This window comes from Physeter macrocephalus, chromosome 20 (genome assembly GCF_002837175.3).
Source record: "Physeter macrocephalus isolate SW-GA chromosome 20, ASM283717v5, whole genome shotgun sequence".
Lineage (NCBI taxonomy): Eukaryota > Metazoa > Chordata > Mammalia > Artiodactyla > Physeteridae > Physeter > Physeter macrocephalus.
The window spans coordinates 88,683,832-88,697,614 of record NC_041233.1 but is presented as its reverse complement, the minus strand read 5'-3'; the positions used below and the strand labels follow the sequence as shown (position 1 = coordinate 88,697,614).

Below are 13,783 nucleotides of genomic sequence, written 5' to 3'. Positions count from 1 at the left end.
TAGACCTAAGGCTTGGGTCCTCAATCTTCTTTATAAGTTGACACCCCTCTACCCCCTGGGAGCCCAGATTCTATTCCAAGGGCATCATCACATGCCCCAGTCACCATGAATTTCCAAAAGCCTTTGGTGAGGGACTGAGTAAAAACAGCAGGGAAACTATGAGTCTGGCAAGGCCACTGCTCCGGTCAGCCTCGTCTGGGGGTCACGCAGAAGACAATCCGTTCCAAGGAGTGCGGGCTGTGAATCAGAAATGTCGCCTGCCATATCAGGAAACAAAGGATGTTGCAGCCATCAGGCCATCACATTGCAGCTGCCTGATGGTGAGCCCTGAGGGAACTCAGGATGGAGACAAAGAATGCCTGCCACCTAGCAGTCAACTGCTGCAGCCACCCCAACGGTGCACCCTGAGGGGGCTCAGGATGAGAAAACACAGGATGCTGGCCTCAGAGAGCTGAGGTGCGTAGCAAAGGAATGATTTCAGTGAGCCCAGACTCTTGCATCTTCCCATACATAGAAAAGCGGCTAAATTCATTAACTTGAGAGGTCCGGTTTTCTTTAATTAACAGCAGTCTTTTGATGTTCCCACTACCCGGTCTTTTGTTGCAAAAACTCCTGCATATCCTGGCTCTCCTCCTCTGCCGTCCCTCCACCCCGCCTTTTCAGAGCAGTCTCTCGGCGTTATCTGAGATGCTGTGTCCCAGGCCTGAAGTCCTCAGAAAGTCCACCAAGTAAAACATAATCCTCAACTTTTAGGTTTTGCGTTTTTTTTTCTTCAGTTGACAGGGTCGAACATGGACAGGGACAGGGAAAGGGTTTCTTCGTGAAGGTTTCTACTCAGAGACAAAGGGTTATTAGTGTCTCCGCAAGGTAGCCAAAGGGAGTTGTTTTCCACTCTCTCTTTGTAATAAGGAAAGGAAATCATCACCTATAAACTTGCTCCTGTTACAGGCTGCGACTGACAATGGCATCTTAAAACTGCTAATCGTCAGTGGTCTCATTAAAATATATGTCATTCAACAGGGGACAGTTTGGGAGAGATGCAGGACACGGTGACGGGTTTTTCTCACCCCTCATCCACCACCCTCTGGCTTAGGAGAACCCACAGAAGGTTCACACGTTCTGGAAAAGTCATTAAAAAATATCAAACAAGAGGGTTTGATTCTCCCTGGAGCTCCATATGTGATCCTAGTGAGAGAACTACCCTCCTGCATCCTTCAGAGTTTTTCATGAGCGATTGAGTTTTAGGGTCCACCCCAGATCCTCACATGCCTCCTTTGGACAAGTAGCACGTGAAAGTGGGAAAATTAGAGTCAAACCACATGTCGGAAGAACCAAGTTGTTCTTGGTTGCTCTCCCTCCAAGAAACCTAGCTGAGTGACCTTGGACTTGTCATTGCTCTTCTGTGGATCTAAGTTTGCTCACCTGTTCAATGGAGTTTCATTCCCTTAAGTCAAGCAGAAAACATCTTCCAGGTGTCTTGTGTGCACCTGGGGAAATGAAGGAAAGTTGGGTCCTGATCTCCACACAGCTCATGCTGTGTTTGTTTTTCTATAAGATGATACGTGTTATAACTGAGATCAGTGCAATGATTTTCTTTTGGAAGGGCATGCGAGAATTTGAAATTGATAATCCCCAAAGTCCTTTTATTTAGGTGTCATTTCCAAAAGATTTCACAAAGGGTAAGAGAGCTCACTGCCAAAAAGATACGCCAGCTGACTGTCACAGGTCTGCCTTTACGATCATAGCAGTGTTGTTACTTGTCTCTATTTCCTCTTTGCCAGCCATGCCCGGTTTTGTTCAGGAGGCCACGCGCCAGGTCTCAGGAGGTGAACTGTGGTTGTTCCTCGTCAAGCATCAAATCCCATCCCCTCTGTCAGTGATTGATCTGGGGCAGTATTAGCTCAGTTCGGACCAGTGAGCTGTAAGGTGACATCTGCTGAGGAGTTTCTGGAAAAGATTTTCATCTCTGATGTAAGAGAGGGTCACAAGAAGAACTCTGTCTCACATGCTCTTTACTCTCTCTCACTGCACTGGTCTCTCTCCTAATTCCTACCTCGGGGCACAGTCATACAAAGGGCTAATAACTGAGGCTGAACTGGCCATTTGGCACCATTATGGGAACACTAAGAAAATCTCACACATCTCCACGGGCTCTAGGGTGGAGCCGCTGTGTCGCTCTAGAAATCAGCTGCCTACAGATTTATTATGAAGTGCAAAATAGGCATGTCATACAGTTTGAGGTACTCTTACTCAGTGTTCTATTTTTGCTGCATTCCTTATTCATATGATGACATAACATTTTCTGCTGTTGAACTTCCTGTTTATGTGCAAGAGAACCTTATACCAACTGAAGGTTGTAACTTCATCTTTCAACTCAGAGGATCCCCTGGGCTGGAATACTTAGAAGTTTTAGCTTCTTTAAATAAATTAATACAAATAACCCCCCTTTCCCCTCCCAGGAAGCGGGTCACGCTGCCCATCTTCCAACCCAGGACTGCTCTGGAGGTCCGGTTCCTTTATGTCTTCTGAAAAATGCAATGTCAAAGCATCTCTGTCTTTGTTTACAGGTGGAATTTCTAGGCTCAGCCGGGGACAGAGGTGGTCTAGCAGGACACAGTTCTTTGTCCCCTTCATCCTGTACATTTCTTTCCTATTCTGCACTGGTGGAGAAGACATGACTAGCATTTTTAAAGTTATGCTGAGAGATGGTAACTATCCCACAAAGAATTTGTTTTAAGTTTGTACTCCTTCAGAGACGATCCATAAGTGATATAAGTCTGGGGGAAGGACCCCAACCCACATCGGATCCAGACTCATCTTCTTCAGGATGTTCGGTTGACAGAAATAGGATAACCCATGCAAATTGTGCTTGAATTACTGGAAACATGAAGCTGGTGATTTTGGAGTGGGTAGGAGGGGTAGGGCAGGGGGAGAAACAGTAGGTCCCAGGGGATAAGTAATTGGAGCTAAGGTTTAAACATAACAAGAAAAAAAAAAAAGAAACATAACAAGAAAAAAATAAACATAACAAGAAACGGTTAAAGGAATAAAATGTCTCCAAGGTTAGGAAATTCAGGGGATTAGGGAGAGTTTAGAGGTGGCCCATGGTATAAAAGTCATGAAACTTAAGTGGCTGCTTGCTCTAGAGCTTTTTCTTTCTTTTTTTGGCGGATTAGAAACTGCTGAGGAAGCAGGTACTAAATTATTGACCACCTGGCAGAAAAAGGACTCCAAGTTTTTGATGAGGTTAGAAATATTTTTACATATGACATTGAAAAGAGGAAAGATGCATGAGGTGAGATAAATTCCATGCGAATTAAGCAAGTGCTGGTGGAAAATCCATAAGCCCCAGCTCTCCTAATAACCATATGCATTTTGAGAGGTGTAAAAGGATTCACCCTGTTAGCTCAATTGACTCAGGTGGAGGAGAAGTACATCCCACAGTAAGGGAAACGAACAACATAGGGTTCCTGGATTGAGGGGAAAAGTAGAAGAAATTACACAGGAGCAAATTTACAAGTTTCTCCTTTCATGATAAGAGTGAACTTCTAGACATATTCATGGAATCTCCTCTGTCAGGGGAGGCCCCATCTTCTACTTCTAGTGCGTTAACAAACACTTCTAGCAGATGGCATTGTGGAAAAATTCAGAAGTTCAAGTGCAATCTAACAAAGGTCCTGGGGGCACGTGTAAGAAGCAGCCAACCTCGAGAAGCTCTGGGTTCTATTCCATGTGTCTGCCTCAAGCCCATTCCATCAGAAGGGATTTCAGTCCCCTCTCTATAAGGTTGGTGGTGCCACATATGAACAGAGGGAGAGGGGTAATCAGCAGTGCTGGACAGCAAGTATCAGGTGTTTACAAACACCAATTGTCTGTGAATAACCTTTGGTCCACATTCAGCTACCACATCCAATGGGGCCTCTGTGGCTTGAGCTTAGCAAACTACCTTATCTGTTTCCCTCCCTCCAGACACTTTCGTACAACTCTGTCTCCTACTAAAATCCTTGCATGTTTAATCTGTCTTGGCAACTGCTTCTCAGAGGATCCAGACTAATATCTTTCCTAATTAGTACAAGAATCTTCTAGACCATGCATTCTCAATGTGGGTGATATCATCCCAAAGGAGGTGAAAATTGGTTCTTTCTGAAAATGTCTTTACACAAGAAAACTTTGATATTACAATTGTTTGTGGGCCACAAATAAAGAGATAGACCGTACCTGTGGTATCAACATTTCATAGAGGAGAGGCAATTAGGAAAAAAGAATCTAAAAAAAAACTCCTTGTGAGGGCAATAATTTTAAAAAGATTGAGTAATTGTTCTAGATGCGTCATTCTGTTAGAAAGCAAAGATTTCAGAGCCCATGTCAAGGACGTCTCTGGATTGCATTATAGCCAAGCCTTAGAGTCAGTATGCCTCTTTGATTTTGATGTGTGAATTAACGGATATGGAACAGATGAACTCAGACTGTCATACACACTTCCCCAAGTCCAGGAGGTTTTAGATACTCAGTAAGAAGCCAATGGTTCCCAACGTTAGACCTAAGACGTAAGAACTTCCTAACACATGTATTTCTGTCATTATGCTCAGACACATCCAGCTACAACCTTCTGGAGAGCGTGTCCTTGACGGAGGAGACTCGCACAACCCCAAGTCTGCAGTCATCATCTGGTGGTCCAGGAGTACCTTGAAAAACTGTTGGATGACGATTCTCTCTGGGTGTCTTACATGTCAGCACAGCTTGCGATAAGGCTTCAACGGCTTATTTCCAGACTATCTTAAAAGGATGGTGGCATAGCAAACAGCCTTTGAAGATAAAAAGTGTCTCCTTCCAAGTAAGAGGGGATATTTGTTTCCTGATCAGGATAACGAAGGTAATGTCTCCTCTAGGCAAACGTGGGCCATGTTTGCTAGAAGCCTCCTTATGAGATTGGGGGTTTACTAAGCTTGGGATTCCCCAGCTGAGATAAGCCCATTGTATGGACAGCATCCACCCGGGCCCATCGCTACATCACCCCCATGGGGCTTGGGGACAAGAGGAACCAGTGTGAACTTGAAGCTCATGCTGTCTGCTGTGCCCTGAGTAATAGCGTCCTTTGTCTCTGACCCAGGAATCTTGTGTCTCCTTCCAACATCTATGAAAAGGTAGCAGGCTAGCTTGTTTGCTGGCAAGTAGGGTGAAATCTCAGAGCCTTCATGGTTCTTACCAGAAGCAGAACCAGGGAGGAATTACATTCTTTCCTCAGTGAGGAAGCAATAAATTGGGCAAGAAGATGGATAGAGCTGACAACTCCCAGGATTGGGGAGAAAATGGCACTCCTTCTTTGAGGAAGATAGGTTCTCCTCCTCCTACAGCACAGAGGAGAGAGTTTTTCCCACCCGCCTGAGCCTTGGAGTCTTACAATCCAAGCTTGCAAACCCCAGATTCTGAGTTCAGAAGGAGAACATGGTGAAGATGATAGAGCGTTGTCTTTGCTGCACTTCCCACGTGGCTAGATCCTGCCTGACGTTTAAGGTGCTCTGATGTAAAAACTCCTTCCACTCACCTCTATGTAATAACTGTGGGGGGACAGAGTGGGCCTCCATGGCTGTAAGGCTCAAAAAATTATAGTAGGGGATAGAGCGTAAAGGTCACCCTTCATGCCCTTCGGTGTGTTACATCCTTATTGGGGGCAAACAGTTTCTTTTAGTTTAACAACATTTTAAAGTTATTCCAAGAGAAAATCAATAAAAGAAACTTCTGTTTATCTTGTAGATGCTCCATGGTGGAAAATGTATGCTAATACGAGGGCCCTAGAGTTGGGGGTTGTGGCAGAATAAAGCTGAGATGATGGAAGAGGGGTATGAAGGAAAAGAAAGGGAGGGGGTAGATCAATGAACAAGGGACCAATGGCCACCTGGGCACCCATCCAAGCTTTATCCCAATGGACTTATCAGAAATCCAATGAGAGATATAAAGAAATGATAAAGAAACTTATGCTGGACTTTGAGAGTGCTCATGATAAGCTACTATATTATTTTTTTCTATGTAATATGTATTATGTACATCTATTATATTATTATTATTATCATAACTAAAATTTATTGAGGATCCATTACATTCTGGGCACTGTTTTAAGTGCCCTCAGTATATATTAACTAAGTTCATTTCAATAAGACTTTGAAGTAGGACCACTGTACTTCTTATTTTATAGATGAGAGAATGGAGTCACTGAGATGATAAATAACGTGCCAAAGTTTACAGTTAATAAACTCAAATCCAGACAGCCTCGTTCCAGAGCCCCCATACTCGACCACTTTACAATTTCTCTAACATTCTGTTTCTCTCCCTCAGATACTCCTAAGTCTCCTGTATCCTGAGCTCCCAAATAGTACTGTCAAGAGGAGAGTTCCAGGAACTTTTACTAATTCTGAAAGAGAATACTGAATCTCATTAAACTTTTCTTGATATTATATCATCATCATGGTGAATCCCAAATACCCTGATGTCATTGGGTGAAACTTCACAGACAATTCAATTGACGATTCAATTTATTTTGCCTGTCATTCTGTGTCTGTTTATCTGGCAGTTTTCCTTGTCTTCTTTTTTCTTAAGCCAATTGTACACTTTATTTTTGTTTTATATATTTATTTATTTTTGGCCGTGCTGCATGGCATGCGGGATCTTATTTCCCCAACCAGGGATTGAACCTGTGCCCCCCTGCAGTGGAAGCGTGCAGTCCTAACCACTGGACCACCAGAGAATTCCCTCCTTGTCTTCTTGATTAAGCTGACCCGTGTCATTTTTGGTTGTTCTGATGAATCTAGCATGGTTATATGACATGTTAACATTAGGGGAAGCTGGGCGAAGATTTTATTAGACGTCTCTGTATTATCTTCATTACTCTTCTGTAAATCTATAAGTATTTCAAAATAAAAAGTTAAAGAAGGAAAGGCAGAGGCCAGGTGTGACTATGACTGTGACTCTTGGCTCCTTGAATCACACCTTGGCTCCGTCACTGGTTACTCTACTGCCTTGCTTTTCCTATTAGAGCCTTAGCTTCCTCATCCTCAATAAGCTTGCAGGATAACGATCGTTATATGCGGTTCTCTCGGGAGGGTTAAATGAAACAATGCATTGAATGGTTTTAGCATACAGCTTATCAAGTAAATGTTCAAAAATTGCAGCTCTAACTATCCTTCGTACTACCATAAAGAGAGGTTCCTAATCTGAGTCCATGGAAGATTTCAGAAAATCTGTAAAACCCATAAAACTATCCATAAAATTGCCGCATAAGCTCATGTACATTTTTCCGGAATCTAACACATTCATAAATTTCACTGGATTCTCAAAGAGGACCCCTCCCAGATGATTTTAACTCCTGGTCTAAAATAAAGGCTTTGAAGATTCTGAGGTAGAGAATGAGGGGCTTAGTTCTAAAGTACATTTTGTGTTTTTATTGTATGTTTTTTTCGGAGAACTGGGCCGCTCAAGTTTTTTCCATATATAGATTTTTCTTCCCCCTTAGAACATGTTTTGCTTGAAGAAGTGAGAGAAGGCATCGGATTTGTGAAACTGAAGGGGTGGCATAGGAGGGTCAGTTCAACAGCTTCCATCACTCCCAATCCTCTTGCTTTATCTTGTATGTACCACTGCCTGACCTCGTATCTACTGATGGACTTGTTAATGGTCTGTCTCCCCACTAGACTGTAAGCTCCAGGAGGGCAGGGCTGTCTTTGTTCACCTGTTCATCCTCAGCTCCTGGAGTATTGCCTGGCGTGTGATAGACCCTTGGGAAACATGAATTGAGTGAAGGAAGCTGGCAACGTGTAGGCTGAGAGGAAGGCAAGCTGGGCTGGGAGCCCCAGAACTGAATGCGACCACTGGAATTTTTGGCATGAAACTGAGCCTGTCAGTACCACTGTCCAGACAGCCCTGGGTCCCATCTGCTGCTGCCTTTGCCCTTCTTAGCTTTCCATGTGGCCCCCCAGAATCTGCAGAGACCACCAGGGGGTCTGCCCTTGCCCAGCAGCATCTGTGAGAGAGGCTCGGTTTTCATGGAGCTAAGACCACAAAAGGGTGGTGTTATGGGCTGAATTGTGTCCCACCAGATTCATATGTTGAAGTCTTAACTCCTAGTACCCCAGAATGTGACTGTATTTGGAGACAGGTTTTTAAAGAAGTAGTTAAGTTAAAATGAGGTCATTAGCGTGGGTTCTAATCCAACATGAGTGGTGTCTTTATAAGAAGAGACACAGAGGAAAGAGTATGCGAAGACACAGGGAGAAGACATTCATCTACAAGGCAAGGCAAGAGGCCTCGGAAGAAACCAACCTTGCCCACACCTTGATCTCAGAGTTCCAGTCTCCAGAACCGTAAGCCAACACATTTCTGGTGTTAAAGCCACCCAATCTGGGCTACTTTGTTATGGTGGCCTGAGTGAATGAACACACATGTATACCAGTATTTAGGGTCTAACTTCAGGGTTCTGTTGAGAGTTGAGCCCTGCAGACAAGAAGATGAAAGCTCTGTTCTTCCTTAGTATGGTGTAGGGAGTGGTTCTCAAATGTGGTCCTCAGAGCAGCACACTTGGCAGCAAGTGTGTGCTTGCAAGAAATTCACAGGACCTACTTCAGATTTGCTAAACCATATTCTCTAGGAATGGAGCCCAGGAAATTTTAAAGAGACCCCCCCCCGTGACTCTCAGGCACGTGGACATTTGGGGGGTCACTGGGGACAAAGCTGTAGGGTGTGGGTTTCGTCTCCATAACTGGACTCGGCCATTCCCACTGACGTTGCCACACTTCCCTTCAAGCATCGCAAGAGTAAAACAGTGAGAAAAGTGTCGTTATTGGTGACTTCACTTCAAATTAAGAAACACGAGGCTGTCTGGTGTTGAGGCAGAGAACGAACTCACCTGAAATTTCAATGCTTTTATATATACATGGAAGCAATAGGCCTGAGAAACCACCCTGCTGGCAATTCAGTCAAGACAATCAAAAATAATTAGCTTTTTCCTAAAGGAGATCAATAAAAAATTGAGTTCTCTTGCAACAGAATATTCTAAAAATCTCTAGTGCTTCAAGCCTTGTCTAATTGCAGGACTCTCACTGGGCCCCTTTGCCCACAGAGAGTTTTGTTTTCTATTGCCAGGGAGCACAAAGTCATGTTTGAGGCTTCTCAGGGGTTTTCCTCTTTCTGGATGGGCAATTTTAATGAGTGATTTTGCTGATAAAATGTGTAATTCCTGGAAAGGTGAAAAGCCACTGAGTGTTCCTGGCAAAACTCTGCGAAGAGTGAAGTTTGAAAATAAAAGCTTAGGGTCTCAAGACTATCAGATTCACCCCACTCCCCAAACCCATAATTCCCTTAAGGTACGCAGGACCCCTGCCCGAGGGGACCTTTTCTCCACATACGTGACTTCATGGATAAATAAATGCACATCGACAAATGGCTGCATCTCTAAAGGAGTTTGACTGTCTTGTTTCTGCTTCTTGCTGATGATAGAAAAGCCTGATCTCTTTTCCAGACCAACAAGCAAGAGAAGTCAGTACCTTCTCCCTCTCTGGTCTCCTGGACAATTCTTGCTACGGTCATACTACTTTTTATTCTCCAGCTCTCCAAGATGACTATTTCATTCATTCTCTTTCCTCAAACCTCCAAATCTCCTCCACCGTCCTCCTGCCCAACTGATGACTGCTTCCCATTTCAATGAAGGCATAGAAGCAATCAGAGAATTTCCCTCATCTCCCACCATGCTGTTACTTACTACCTCTGTCTGTGCCTCTGTACGGAGCCCTCTTTCCTATCAATGAGGGTGATCTGTGCCTGTTCCTTACTAAGCCTGACCTCCCACGAGTGGACCTGATCTCACCCCTTCTCATCCACGCAAAGATGCATGGCCGGAAATAACCCCCTCTCTACTGCATCATCCAATGTTCCGTCTCTTCTGGGGTCCTTCCCATTTTCTTATAAACATAGTATTCTTTCTCCGTCTTAAGAAAGAAAAAAAAAAAAAAACCTTTTTATTTCACTTCTGCCTCCAGTTATTGCCCCCATGTCTCTGATTCTCTTTGAGAACATGCCTCAAGAGTTATGTAGACTCACCATTGCTCAATCATCTCCTCCCTTATCTTTTGATCTTAGGACAATCAAGTGTTCCTTCTACCCCTCTAAAATGGAACTGTTTTCATCAAGATCACCAATGACCAACTTAGACACTAAATCTAATCATAAACGTCCATCCACCTTACTTGACCCAGCAGCCTCCTTTGGCACAATTTTTTAACCCTTTTATCCTTGCTACACTTTTTTCCCTCAGCTTCCGAGATGCCAGATTCTTCTGGTTTTCCTCTTACCTCACATTCCTTCCTGGTTCCTCCTCATCTTCCTCGCTCTTCATGTTGGAGGGCTCCAGGATCAGATTTTAAAGCGCTTCTCTTTCTATATCCCTTCTCACTTCTTTAGTAATGCCATTCACTCTTCTGGCTTTAAATGTTTTTCATCGCTGAGGACTCCAAACTTTCGTCTCTAATCCAGGACTTTCCCCTGAAAACAACAATGAATATCCTACTGTTTACTCAGCATCTCTTCTTGAACGTCTGAAAGGCATCTCAACCTGTCCAAAACCAAAATACCCTCTTAAGATTCCTCCAACTCCTGACCTCAGTAAATGGTAACTCCATATTTTGGGGCACTTAGACCAAAAATCTTGGAGTCACTCTCTACTCTTTATTTCTCTCGTATCCTATAACCATGCCATCAGCTAATGATGTCTGCTTGACCTTGAAAGTATTTCAAAACCTGACCACTTGTTACCTTCCTAACTGCTCCTTTGCAACCCCACCATCCAAGCCACCCTCTTTTGTCCCCTAATATTTGCAGTAGCCTCCTAAAGGGTCTCCTGCTTCTACTCCTGCCCCTCTAGATCTGTTACCAACATAATATCTAGTGCGATCCTTCTAAAATATAACAATTTCATCAATTCTAAGGTACGTGTTTATTTTTTCCTCACATTTTAACATCTCTGAAATCAGTATGAGTCTTATCATCATTATCATCTTACAATCTTTATCAAGTAGATTCTAGTACTTTGCACAAAACCCTCCAGAGGTCTGCCAGCCCCTCACGGATCAAACCAAAATTCCTGCAGAAGCGCACAACTTCCTCTAAGGTTTGCCCACCACTGCCCCGGCCTCACCTCCTACTGCTGTCCTGCTCATTTCCCGCCAGCTACCCTGTCTGCCTTCATCTTCCTCTACAGGCCAAGCTCACCTACACGTGAAGGCCATTGCATTTGCCTCTTCCTCCTCCTAGAACCGCTTCCTGCCCAGAGCATGCTCTCATCTTCTGCAGGTGTGAGTTCTCATGTTACTTCTCCAAGAGGCCTCCCCTCCACCCCACCCAGTATTTCATTTTCTTCCCTCCCCTGATTTCTTTTTCTTCCTAGCTCTCGCCATAACACACAATCTACATTTTACTTATTTTTCCCTTTTATCCTCTCCCCCCTCCACTAGGATATAAACTACATGATGGCAGAGGTTTAGTCTGCTTTGCTTCCTGCTCGATACTCAACATCTCAATTAGTGCCTGACATATGGTGGACAATTAATAAATGTTAATAACAACTTCGAAAGAATGAGCAAGTTAAACAGTAAATTCATATTATTTAATACATTAAAATAATAACACCAAAATACACGATATTTGTTAAAAGAATAAATGGATGACAAAACAAACTAATTCTCTTCTTCCCCGAATGCTCCTTCTTCTGTCGTCTAGGCTAAGCTCCTGGTCATCCTAGAAATCCAGGTTCCTTACCCAAAGCACCCAGGCAGTCATCAAGACCTGATCAATTCCACCTCTTAAATATTATTGGACTACATACCTCCCACCCATCCTTATTATTCCTGTCTTACTTCAACCTGACAGAATTGCCGGCCTCATGGGTAGAGGCTAGGAGTCAGGCATGGGGTTGAGGGAGTGGCAGGGGTCAAGGGAAGTTAACTGCCTGGGCTGTACTGAGACTACGTCCAGGCCACTTGCTGGAGGGCACCACCATCCTGCCTTCCTGGCAGTACACTCCCACCTTAGTGATAAATGAGTGTAGCACTTTGAAGCCTGGGCATTTGGACTCCAAGAAAGGTGCTGTTGCAGAACTTGAAAAGGTAGAACCTGCCCTAAGAAGCTGGTCGCCCATTTTCCTTGCTAATTACGAAGCACAACCCTGATTCTCACATACGGTACTGGCCATGCCGGGGTCTGGTGAGGTAGAAGCAGTGGTCATAGAGTTTGGACTCTTCCCCACTTTCCCGAGCCCCCTGATAAGGAAAAACTGATGATGGGGCAACATTAGATGTCCCCCAAAGATTTTAAGGGAGACAGGGAGCAATCGGTGGGCTGAAGTCAGGGTCCGTAATTTCACTGGTTAAGTGAAAGGTGAGAAAACACCTGGCAATAGAGTGGTGGAAACCCTGCCTGTGTCATTTCCCCCAGTGATGCTTTATGAGATGGGGTGTGGTAACCTTGCGCTTGCGGTGAAATATCCCCAGGACCCAGCTTGTAGGATTTTAGGGCTGGAGTGAATAGTTCTCCATCTCATACCACCAAGCAAAGCAGAACCAATGGAGAGACTGGAAAAGAGTGAGACTCCAAAATTCAGTTCATCAAAGGAGGATTCCAATAGTTGATCAATGGAGTTGCCAGAATCAGAGAGCAAAGCCGGGGGGTGTGGCTAAGGGTCGCATGCCAGGAGCGAAAGCATAAGAAAATCATGGGCAAATAAGGAGTCTAGGATAATGACCTGAATTGTATGTCATTGTTGACCGTGTCTGGGCATTATTTGTAGCTCAGTCCACTGATTTTTAAAGATCTGGGTGAAGCGAGACCCCTGACACACAATACGGGCACACAAGTGCCACCTCCTGCCTTCTCCACACATCTCTTCTTTTTTTTTTTTTTATTCCTCTTGGCATTGAAGGTGGGACCTCCAATGTCACCAAAGCAAAGAATTTTAGGCAAATCAAGTTAAGAAGCTATATGGGAGCAGACAGCTCTCTGAGTCATACTGTGAAGGTATGATGCCAGGAGCTGGCCACACCCAGCAAGTGGTTCACAGTTCCTCGGAGCCCCTGGTAATTGACTGAACCACAGGACTCCCCATCAGGTAAACCAAGAGAGCAAAAATTCATCTTGATTCCGGTGGATCTCACTCAGTGATTTTGTGTCTAACAGGGAAATAACTTGACCTGAATGAGTAAAGAGTGGGCTCCGGATGTCATCAGGCGTTGTGGTGGCAACATGGTCTTCCAGATCTATCAGTTACTGAATGAAAGGAATCTCATTTAACAATCGAAGACTGATTCTTCCCGTGCCTGCTCTTCAGGCTGCAGCAACAAAGAAGAAAAAAGAGCTGTCAATATAAAATGGGCCTATGTTAGTTGATATTATTGTCCAGTGACCACGTGGAATGGTGACCAGGTAGTCATCGTCCTCAATAGCTACTGTGTTCCACCCAAGAGCCTTAAATCCAAAGGCAACAACTCATGCTCTTTCACGAAGGGTCCATTCACGGCCAATCCACTTCCTTAGTACCACATCTGAAGATACACTAAATGCCTCACGCTGAGAGTTGGTGCATGTCTTGTTGGGTCTAACTCATCACTGCCTGGTGTTGGGTGACCTGAAGGAAGGTAGGTAAAGGTTTCTGATAGCAGTGATACCTTCTCCTTTCCATCCAATTCACAGACCCTGTATGGTGATAGGGTTTCCGGGAAAACAGAAAATTATCAAATTAGCTTTGGTC

General features: G+C 44.2%; 1 long non-coding RNA gene across 1 annotated transcript; it reads right to left on the bottom strand.

Moving 5' to 3' along the window:
- Positions 1-1,659: 1,659 nt before the first annotated feature.
- LOC114484600 (uncharacterized) lies at positions 1,660-13,361 on the bottom strand. Its single transcript, XR_003677726.2, has 3 exons — positions 13,227-13,361; positions 10,338-10,527; positions 1,660-1,947 (listed from the first exon to the last, which is right to left on the bottom strand). It is a non-coding gene; the product is annotated as an uncharacterized lncRNA (long non-coding RNA).
- Between the last annotated feature and the right edge of the window lie 422 nt (positions 13,362-13,783).